The sequence below is a fragment of the Capra hircus genome, chromosome 14 (genome assembly GCF_001704415.2).
Source record: "Capra hircus breed San Clemente chromosome 14, ASM170441v1, whole genome shotgun sequence".
In the NCBI taxonomy this organism is placed as follows: Eukaryota; Metazoa; Chordata; class Mammalia; order Artiodactyla; family Bovidae; genus Capra; species Capra hircus.
Window position 1 is genome coordinate 35,798,871 of NC_030821.1, and position 12,120 is coordinate 35,810,990.

At 42.0% G+C, this 12,120-nt stretch overlaps 1 protein-coding gene across 1 annotated transcript in view; it reads right to left on the bottom strand.

Annotated features, from left to right (window-relative positions):
* The window catches only part of EXT1 (exostosin glycosyltransferase 1), a 315,513-nt gene that overhangs the window by 193,761 nt on the left and 109,632 nt on the right, over positions 1-12,120 (bottom strand). The gene's annotated exons all lie outside the window — the stretch shown is intronic.

The following is a 12,120-nucleotide window of genomic DNA, read 5'->3' on the forward strand; positions in this document are numbered from 1 at the left end:
CATGTGGCTGTTTACACTTAAACTAAATAAAATTTAAAACTGAGCTCCTTGGTTGCACTAGCCACATTTCAAGCATTCCATATCCGCATGTAGCTAATGGTTACCATGCACATTTAGACCATTTTCATTGCAGAAAGTTCTACTGGAGAATGCTACTCTAGAAGAAAAACACAGGATAGGTTTCAAAGTAAAGGAGCAGGTTTTGAAAATCTTCAATTAAAAAACTCAAGATCAGACTTTAAAAGAATGAACTGAGCTCAGCTAGCCTTATCCCTGGAGCAACAAGCTATTTTAGTCAATCTAGATCCATGGAGCTAGCTAGTCTAATTTGCTAAAGAAAAGGCTCACTTTCCAGTATTTTGTACATCTGCTAGTGAACGGAGATATTTCTAACCCAGTCGACAGTCAGATGCAATCTGATACGGCCAGAGCATTTTTCTACCAGTTTAATAACACCCAGCAGACGGTCTGAATCCCAAATCTGAACACCGCTGAACATCAGCTGTTTGGACATTCATACTCAATTAAGTGAATTCTGCACCGCGTTAAGGAACAGACGCAGGTCCAGAGAACCATGCAGAAGCGAGACAGAAAAGGATATCCAGGACCTGTGGCCAGAGTAACAGAGGCCAACTCAGAGAAAGTGCCTTTGACTGAGGCTTGGGTTCTAACCGCCCCTTTTGCCCTTCCACCCGCTCAAATATCTCCCCTTCAGTTTTGAGATCTTAAAAATAGGTGGAGCTTTTATTTTGGTCAATCAGCACAATTAATAGTTTTCCACACCCCAGCAATTTCTAACATCAGACTCTAACCCACTCTAGCTCGGCTCCCCCAGCAGGGGCCAATCAATAGTTGCTTTCAATGCTGACCATGTGTTCAGGCATCTTTGTTCCTCTCTCTCAGAGGCAGACCTTCCTTAGAAAAGCTGGCATGGTATGAGGACTCTCTAATCCAATCCATGTTTCCTGCTGACAGGCAACTTGTTGGTAACTCATCAATGCTCTCCCCGTGGGCTATGGATTTTTCTGGTTTGGTGACCCACTGGGTGTGCGGCTGGTTCTCAATATGCAGAGTGTGGGTGGGGACACAGAAGGAAGTGGTTGGCAGGGCAACTGTACAATCTTTCTTCTTGACCAAGCTCTCAGTGTTGAGACATCCCTAGGAAAAGCCTCGCTTTTTGCTGATTCTCAATAAGCTTGTCCTTTTGCCTGCATTACTGATCCCTCTCTGGCACACTCCTTAGTCAGTCTGGCATAACTTTTTTTCTTTTTTTTTGGCCCACACTGCATGGCATGCGGGATTTTATTTCCCCAACCAGGGATTGAACCCACACCCCCCTGTAGTGGAAGCATGGAGTCTTAACCACTGGACCACCAGGAAAGTCCCTCTCAAATGACTTTAAAATACAGTTTCCATGTGGCTTCTTCAAACAGACTCCTATGTGTCTCAACAAATCGTCTCTACTTTCTACATATTATCACGGCACAATGTAATGCAGGTACACAGTAGGTGCTCAATGTCTGCTGCATGAATAAATGAGTGAACAGACTGGGTACCTGGAGCACAAGTGGCAGAATGACACTTTCGAGAAATAACTACAGCAATGTTTCCAGTCCCAATACTCTTCCAGAACCTTACCACTTATCATCAATGAATTAAGTCTGTTGCCCCTCCTCTTGAACCTGGATGGGACTTCGTAAATGCCTCGATGAATATAATATGGTGGAAGCAACACTGTCTACTCCAGTGGTAGGTCAGTTCCTTGGCTCCTCTCAAGAACCTTACCCTTGGAACCCAGCTGCCATGTGATGAGGAAGAGCAGGCCACAAGGAGAAGTCACAAAGAGGTATTCCATTGAAAACAGGCCCAACTAAATTTTAACTAGTGGCTCATGGCTACCATATTGGATAGTACATATCTATACTTAGCTATGAAAACAAGTCTTTAGATTTGAACTGTCCAATATGGTCGCCACAAGCCAGCCACTAGTAGCTATTTATATCCAAATTAACTAAATAAAAAGTTTAATTCCGTATTGCACTCGCCATATTTCGGGTGCTCAACAGTGGTGAGTGGCTAGTGACTGCTATATTGGACAGTGAAGATATAGAATCTTCGTATCACCGTGGGGAGTTCTCTTAGACAGCATTGTTTCAGATGATTCCAGCCCCAGCATTTGAGCAGAGGCCCCATACATCAAGAAACAAAGACAAGTCATCTCTGCTCTGCCTTGGCTTAATGCTTGACCCATAGAATCTGTCAGCATAATAAACGGCTGTTATAAACAGTCTTTCTTATTAGAACTTCTAGGACCCTTTGCAAAACTCCAGTACGCCTACATTCCTTAATGCAGAATTGTAAAGGGGGAAGCAGAGAACAACAGGTAAGGAGCCAACAGTCGTTGTTGAAATGACTTATTGTAACACAACTGAACACTCAGTCCCTGTCACTGACCCTCAGCTTGTGCTGAGCGGAGCAGTTAACATTTTATACAAGAAGCAGCTAAAATTTCCACGAGTGCCTCTTCTGGCTGTAGACCAGGAGAACACCAGTTGCACTGTGGAACACTTCTCTGTGGTCTTATCCTGCTCTTGCACACACTGAGAGAGAAGATGAAATGCCTTCAACTGGCTCTCCAAGTTACAGCCTGGATTTAGGCACTGGCCCTGCCTGGTATGTATGGTGGCCATTCCCTTTTTTTTTTTTCTTTCAAGTCACCATGGGAAGGGCTAATTTTCCTCCCAGTATGACCAACTAAGATACATTGAAGGCTTCCCTGGTAGCTCAGATGGTAAAGAGTCTGCCTGCAATGCAGGAGACCCAGGTTTGATCCCTGGGTTGGAAAGATCCCCTGGAGAAGGAAATGGCAGCCCACTCCAGTATTTTTGCCTTAAGAATTCCATGCGTTGCAAAGAGTCAGGCACAACTGAGCGACTAACACACACAGAGGATACACTGAAAAGATATATATGTAAGTTTCCACCCCCACTTTTGTTCAAGAAGGGTTTGCAATTTACTATAAATGCACAGATACAATAAAGCCATATTCATTAATATAGGTCAAGGTTGATAAATTTTTCCTGTTAAGGGTCTGAGCCATAGTCAGGCAACCCCTTATAACTGACTAAAAGCAAGGGGTTAATGCCATTACCTCAAACAGAAATTGCTTTGGGAAAGCAATCAAGAACAATTAAAGCAAATCAACTGGCTGAACTGATATACATGTTTTCTATCATTTGGTAGAGGCAGAGAACAGTAAACAGCCTATTCTGGCCTTTGTCTGAAAGCATTAGCTCACATTAGATTATTCTGATTATTTTTTATAAGTTAATAAGCACAATTTCTGTTCCATTAATATCCCAATGCAGATGAAGCCACAAAATTACAAAACCCATTTCCTTCAGGTGCCAAGTTTATAAAAAGAAAAACTGCTTGCTTGGAAGGTCACTGGTTTCATCAACTGTCCAGATTGTTTTCACCAGAGATAAGGGAAGCAGGGCACACAACCTGAGGATCAGGTGAGAACTCTGACAGGTAACAAGATCAGGAGCTCAGGATTTCACCCAAACCCACACACTGGCCGATCTGTGAATACGGCCATTCCAGCCTGACGCTATTTCCCTGACATCCTTAGTGGCTTGTGTGATCACATGGGATCCAAGGTCACAAAGCAAAACGTGCAGGAAGCACCATTTAACCCTCAGTTCTATACTTGTTCAGCTCTTTTCCACAGTAAAGCTTAGGCCTTCCTCACATAGCGATCCTCAAGACCCAAACTTAAAATTTTTTAAATTCAGTTAACAGGAGTTCTCCTTCCATCCAAGGAAATCCCCAAAATGTAGGCTCTCATCAGTGAGCCTCCCCAGGTTGTACAGAATCTCACCTCCTGCCTCAGTTTCCCTCTCCAAGCCTTTCCCGGACCATTTTGCACACTGTCAAGGTAGAATTATTCCAGAAGGCAGTTCAAACGACACACACACTGCTGTCCTGAGATGCCCTGCTTGGTAAAGCTCACTCTTGACTATTTCTGAGTTTGGCCTCCTCATATAGCTCTTGAAAAGAAATAATAAGCTATTCTCTTAACAAGCTAATAAGCAACTGTTGGCCGAGATGGGTGTTTGTCACTCTCCATCTCCCACCTCATTGGCCTAAATGCCTGTGGTTTAATACAAAGCTCTGTTTCACCAGGGTTCGCCTCTGCTCTCCGAAGAGCTCGCAGGACCCTGCCTCACCAGCGACATCATCCTGCCTCTGCAGCCCTTCCCTGTAGCCTCCTCTTGTGACTGGCACTTCTGTGCTTCTGCAAACATGTACTTTGAGAGCAAGAATCCATTGCCATTCATGCATATGGTAAATTCTGCATTTTTAGGGAGGGAGTTTTTTCCTGTTGGGAGAATGAGGCTGATCCTGCAAACAGAAGCATAAATATGAAAGCCCTGCATGCCCTTCACACAGATACAAGACAGCTGAACACGGGTAAAGGCTTCCAGGCCCTTCTTACCAAAAGGCCAAAGGAGTCCGAATGAGCCCATTTTCAAGAAACAGAAGCAGAAAGATTATAGGCACAGAAGTCAAGCACGATGTTCCAGTCCTAGCTCCACTCCTCCCTAACTGGGTGGCCCTGCCCTTATCTGCTAACCTCTCTCTTCACTTGTAAAATGAAGGTAACGGCCCAAGGCTTCCAAAGGAAGGGTATGTCTGTCTCATATAAGACAATACCCAGGACATAGCAGGTCCAGGGGAAATAGCCATTCACTTCCTCTTCAACCTTTCAGAAATTCCAGGAGGAGAGGCCGCCACACAGATTTTAAAGGAGACTGTGAAAAGCCAACAGGAATCAACCAGTACCATCATTTAAAAATCTGGTTGGTCTACTTGAGTGTTTTCCAGAATTACTGGCACACCATGGAACCCCTAACTCTAGCGCTGAAAACAACCAGATTCTGCACAAAACGGTTCCCACAACCTGAAACAATGAAAATGTAAGCAAATCAGGCCCAACCACCAAACAAGTCAATATCAGATTCACAGTTATAAGAGGGATGATTCTGGATAAATTGTTAGGAAAGTGAAAGTCAAAGAAAGTCGTGTCTGACTCTTTGCAACCCCACGGAGTATACAGTCCATGGAATTCTCCAGGCCAGAATACTGGATTAGGTAGCCTTTCCCTTCTCCAGGGGATCTTCCCAACCCAGGGATCCAACCCAGGTCTCCTGCATCGCATGTGGATTCTTCACCATCTGAGCCACCAGCGAAGTCCAACTGATAGGAGATGGTCCACAATTTAAGTCCTACGTGTCGATCACATGAAGACGAGAGCTGCACAACAGCGGGCAGGCACCCCCACCCCAACAACCCTTCTTAATTCAGACACACACTACTTATCATTCTTGCAGAGTCATCAAATGTGATTAAGCAATAGAATCCAAAATATATCTGTGCTTTAGTTTTAGATACTCTTGAACTTCTAATGCCATTAACTGATTAACCCTCCTACACACAAAACACACCCTTAACATGCTAAAATGTTAAGGCAGGTGGTTAGAAAAACACAGGAATCTCAAATGTTGTGAGGCTCACACAAGCCTAATCCTCAACATTATTTCCATTCAAAGAACCAAAGTGAAACAACTATTTCATGGCAGGGTGGGGAGACAGGGAAACACTAGCTTTTACTCTTTAGGGCCTTTTAATCTGGATTCCTGCTGTTTTCCTTGCTCCAGCCTCTCCTTCCTCAGTCAATACTTCACCCAAATAGTACTTTTGACATCTAGGAAGAAAAAGGAGAAGAAATATTCTTTAAAAAGTTCATAAAAAAATTTTTTTTTCACAGCCAGAACATAAACCGCAGCACTAAGCTTCAGAAAAGAACATAAAGCTAAAAGGAGATTTTCACTACGTATTTCTTTTATATATATATATATAGTGTATGCGTGTGTGTGTGTGTGTATATACAGAGTTGGATTTTTTTTTTTCCTGAATAAAGCACCTCTGGAGTTCCTTATGCATCTAAGCACATGTAAAGTGTGTTTGTATTTATCAAATGTTACCAGAATCTCCTGTCTGTCCCTCATTCAATGCCAAAAGACAGTTTCAAAAGAGAGCAAATTATAAATAGGTTTGTATAAAGATAGATGATAGAGGTGTTACAGAAGTGATAGAGATGTAGATAGATGATACACAGATAGACGTCAGATAGATGGATAAACACATAGGGAGAGACAGACAGAAGAGGTAGCTCAGCATCAGGAAGCATGAAGAGGTACCTGCAGGGAACCTGGGTGTACCAACAGAGGTTTCAAAGTGATCAGTCCCTATCCGCCTTGAGGACCACTGGGTCCAAAAAGGCTCAGCATCACGAACGTGTTCTTTCTACCAGGACCAAACAAGCTGAAATTCTAGTAGACACAGGAATGCCTAGCGCTACAGGCATCGAGTCCATTTGCACACCTGTCCGTGTAAACAGAAGTGGCCTGAGGTGATCTCTTGTCTTCCTGGCTCAGAGGCAACATCTTAACCGGTATAGCCAGGCACTGTTTAACTTCTTATTGGTCAATAACATGCCCCAGCAAGCAATAAATATGCCCTGACCCTGCAGCTGCCCTTTCGCACTACACGCATCATTGATCTTCTGGGGCTTGGAAAACAGCCAATCTGAATAAAAGCTAAGCAGAGGCCAAGTGCCATTTTCCAGTGCCTTCTTACAATTCCTTAGTAACCGTAGCCAGAAATAGAGCACTTGGCAAGTCATTGTATCATAGATGTTGGAGTTAGATTACTATCTTCCAGGAGGGGAGAGGGAGAGGACAGGAGAAGACGAGAGAGAGAGAGACTAACCAAGATTCTATACACACAAAGAAGGTGATCTGATCTATACACACCAAAAGCCCCAAGTCTACAGATTGAAGACTGGGAGTTTAGCATATCCTAGAGAAGAGGATCAGAAAGGATGGGTTAAGGAGGAAGAAACGGAACACTCAACTCCCTAAATAGCAGAGGCAAACACAAACAAACAAAAAAGAAAAACACACAACAGTCCTAAAAGAACAGACTATATCTTTTACTAAACACTTTTTAAAAGAAATTTTCTATTTTCTTCAATTAGAACATAAACTGTGCAAAGGGAGGGACTGGAGAACACATGTATATATGTGTGTGTGTGTGTGTGTGTGTGTGTATACGTTTATATGTGTGTACATGTGTGTTTTACTATTGCATCTTCAGAACTGGCACATAGTAGAAGCGAAATAAGTATTTATTGAATAAATTGGCAAATAGAGGCAAGAAAAGATAGGCTGGACAGAACTAAAGGAAAAAATGAAACTGTTGTTGGCTGGGGGAGGAAGGAGAGCTGACCTCTAAAATTTTCAGCCATTACAGGAAGGAAACTGAACGCAGATCACAGTGTGGATGTTCAGTTAAACTCGGCCCATCACCCGATCCCTCTATCACTTTCATAGCCACTTGTAATCACTGTTCTTGGTCCTCGCATCTGCGGTTTCAGTTCCTGACTACTCGGACCGCCTCCGTGGCTGTGGACTTCCCTTACGACACAAACCCAGGAAATTCCTTTTGACTCAGTCTCAAGCAAGTCACTCCCTTGCCTGGATGCAATTAGTTCACCCACATTCTCCAAGTAATATGCAATCCACAGTATTCATTGGTCTTCAGAGATGTGGATGATTTAAGGAGTTAGGGTATTTTGATTTACGGGATCTGAGGCCGGAATTTTTCATTCGTCACGATACTCAGAGCTGTTGCCATTTCCTGAGCACCAGGCCAGTACACTCTGCAGGACCTTCACCAAACACAACTATTCATTCCCAACACAGACGCTGGAAAATGGTATTATGACCCCACCTTTACATGGCAGGGAGGAGACAAAGTCCTGAAACAGAAGAGATGTGTGTAAGTTCCTAGAGTTGGAGTGGTAGTCAAAGCTCAAAGTCAGAGCCAATGGTTCTCCCCAAAGTCAGTTATCTTTTGGAAACTAGGGCTCTGTGTGCACTTGGCTGTCCCAGCCTCACAGACCATCAGGTACTGAATAAAACTTTTTGTCATGGAAGCATATCCCAGACTTGTGTGCAGCTAGGCAGACTCTTGGGACTTAGTCTAATGCCCTCATGTGAAGGCTCAGGAAAGGAGCCCCAGAGGGTGCCCATTCCCAGCATCTGTGCCCACCAGTTCCTTTAGCTCTAGATCCCAAGCTCCTTCTGCCACCACAGAGCAACGCAGGAAGCAGCATCTCAACAGTGATCGAAGCAGCAACTGCAGCCAATACCCATGCTCTACTTAGCATGCGCCAGATTCCATCCTAACCCTTCCTCAGAGGTAACTCACTGGACTGCACAATTATTCCAAGGCATATGAAGGTTTTGTTCTCTTGGTTTTACAGAGCAGAAAACCGAGGCAGTAAGTGGCCAAATAAATGAATGATCTAAAGTCACACAAAATGGTAAACGATAGGATTTTTTTTTTGAACTGAATTTTCTTGATTTTAATACATTTTACTGTTTCTTTTTCCTTTTTTTTTTTTTTTTACAAACTCAGTCATTCTAAACAAAACAAATGAAATTCACCTTCCAAGTTTTATCCTTTATTATCTCATGTTCTGAGACAAACTGATACTTTAGGTCAGCAGCTCTCCTTCAGGGTATTCATGAAGTCAGTTGTTTTCACAATATACCAAGACCTTAATTTGGTTAAAAGGTACTGTGTTCATCATTGCTGTCTATTGTAGATGAATTGACAAACAGGTACTTAACAATTTTTAAGGTTCCCATTTTCAACATGGTGAACACTGATGGTTATAACCACACAAACCAAAGTTCTACAGAGACTTTTCACTAAGCCCAAATGTATTGGGTGGGCCAAAAAGTTTCTTTGACTTTCTCCGTAAGATGCTACGGAAAAACCCGAATGAACATTTTAGTCAACTCAATATAATGATGGTTGGAGATCAAAAATGTCTGAGATTCAAAAAGAGCAAAAAAACTGCTCTTTTTGTCCTTGTAAAACAAAAGTATCTGCATAATTATATTCCTCTATCACTATCACTCCTAGTGTAGAATCCACTACTCATACTGAACTTTAGCCAGGTTAACAAACTTCTATTTCACAGAGAAAACTGGGGAGTAGGGATGAAAAACTGAGAACTGTCTGGTATACTCAAGCATTTGACAATCAAAGCAGTAAACACAAGTTACAAACTCTATAGGCAGGTATCTGTTTTTTTTAAGAACCTTTTTCTCTTATATTGGAGTACAGCCAGTTAACAATGTTGTGACAGTTTCAGGAACACAGCAAAGGGACTCAGCCATAAATACACCTGTATCCATTCTCTCCCAAACTCCCCTCCCATTCAGGCTTCTAGGTAACATTGAGCGGAGATCCCTGTGCTACACCGCAGCAGGTTCTCACTAGTATATCCATTTTATACATAGCAGTGTATCTATGTCAACTGCAATCTTCCTATTCATTCCATGCCCCTTTCCCTCCCCCTGGTGTCCACACATTTGTTCTCTATGTCTGTGTCTCTCTTTGGCAAATAGGTTCAACACTATTTACAACAGCCAGGACCTGGAAGCAACCTAAATGTCCATCGATAGATGAATAGATAAAGAAAAAAGATGGGGTATATACATACAAGGGAATATTACTCAGTCATAAAAAAAAATTGTTCCATCTGCAGAGACGTGGATGGACCAAGAGACTGTCACACAGAGTGAAGTCAGTCAGAAAGAGAAACACAAATATCAGATATCAATGCATATATGTGGAATCTAGGAAAACAGCACACATCCCTGTTCATCTTCTTAAAGTGACAGAGCCAGAATTTAAACCAGACAGGCTGGTCCTGAGCCCAGGACCTAATGGACCTAATAGTCTTCAGAGATTCTGGCTCTTCCTGCACCTTTTCTTCTATATTATGTATGACTGAAGACTACAGGTTGAGTGTGAACTCGTCAACCAGTAAAGAAGCACCCAGGAAAACAGCACACCCTACATTTCTTCATTCGTGGCAGAGAACCTCCACCTTGCAAATTTAGTGACTAACACACAGCACTGATGCATATGCTCCAAATAGCTCCATACAGTGGTTTACAACCATCTCCCTCAAGCAGCTACTTCCCATTGATACAACATACCATCCCTTTCAGGCTATAGGTAAGAACACAGTTAAAATAATGTTAACAGGTACTTATTGAGGTATAGCCTTTATAAAGGTGCTTAAATCCTTTCAGGTATATACAGCTAAGTTCCTTATTAAAGATTATAGGACTCCGGAAAGCAGTTTGTTATCCCTCTTCACCTCTCTCCTTGTTAGCCATGTGCTGCATCCCAGACCAGTTCCTGCCTTGCAAGGAAGGAGTCTTTTACAAGCTGTGGTCTGATTAACCCCAGGAACTTTCCACCAGTTCCGAAACAATGAAGCACCTTTCCTGCTTCTGTTTGGAATCAAACATGTTAAAATCATTAACATCTTGGCTTTAGAGAATCTCAGGATTCATATAGATCTCTGTAGTTTGTAAGTCCCTACAACTAAAAGCGCATATAAAATCTGGATTCAGAATACCTGTAACCAAATACCAGGCCTGCCCTTCTGGGACATTACCTTCCTTTCTCAGAGTTGTACTAAGTTCTGGTTTGTTCATCTGTAAAATGGATACAACACTTTACCTATTGTTAGTAATGCTGTCATTGTCAAATTAAACAACAACAACAAAAAAATAATGGGAGATAACTGTGGATCAATGGAGAAAATACTAGAAGTCTGATGATCTGAGTTCAAGATCCATGTTCTCCTAAGTTGCACATCAGTGTGCAACTTGGGTTGTCATTTAACCTGAGCCTCAGTTCTCTATCTCGAGTCTTAGTTCTCTAACCTGAGTCTCATCCCCTGTGAAGAATGATGCACACTGTTTTAAGAGCTGTTTTGGGGAGGAAAGAGAGTAAAACGCATTTGCCAGGTCAAATCAATGCCATTTAGACTGCAACTGGCCCTGAAGCTTGTGGTCTGAGGCAAAATAGAGAGCACATACCCCATTAAACGGGTCTCAGACAAAGGAATGTATCCACAAAACAAAACCAGACTCACAGACATAGAGAACAGAGTTGAGATTACCAGTGGTGGGGAGGAGGGATAGACTGTGAGTCTGGGGTTAGTAGATGTAAACTGTTACATATAGAATGGATAAAGAACAAGGTTCTACTATGCACAAGGAACTATACTTAATATCCTTGGGTAAACCATATGGAAGAGACTACAAAAAGGAACATATATATGTGCATACTCAGTCACTTTGCCATACAGCAGAAATTAACAGAACATTGTAAATCAATTATACCTCAATTGAAAACAATTTTTTAAAAAAAGTTTCCCCCAGAATACTGCCCTAGAGAATTGCAAATTCAGTGCTGTCAAGCCTTCCAATTTTTCTACCTAAGCACTGAATCCAGGTTTTTATGTGAAATCTCCCAATTATTAGAGTTGGCAATTAATTCAATTTTTAAAATTATTTGATGGACCCAGAAAACCTGTCTGCAGGTTACAGAAGAACGGCAGCACCTCTAAGGATAACAGTCTTAAACAACTTCAGGAGATCCTGAATATCTTTGAAAACCTGGATTAAAACTACTCTTGCACTCAAGGAAAATGCCTCCATGGAAATCAATACACAGAAAAGTTTGCCCCCCATTTCCTAGAGTTGTATAAACCCTCAAAAGCCCACCTATGCCCCCAGGTTAGAACAGCATTTTCCACTGTTCTGACTCTTGCCAAAACAATATAGAGAGAAATCCCAGACTAATGGACTCCCTAGTCTTACTCTTGAAAATAAAGTTTCAAAGGACAAACGAATAATTCAGAAAAGCATTCATTTTAGAAAACACCAGCAAAAAAGTCTCATAATTTAAGATTTAACATTTTAAAGCATCACTAACTCATCATTGAGCCCTCAAATTAACCTTGTAAAATATATTTTTGTAATTGGAACAAATAAGTTTAACTTCATGTGCCGAGTTCCTTTTCTAATAGATGCAAAAGCTCCACATAGAGACAGAACGCAAACAGTACAATGGGCTTTAGAATCAGCCAGTCCTCGAGTCAGATCTGGGGCT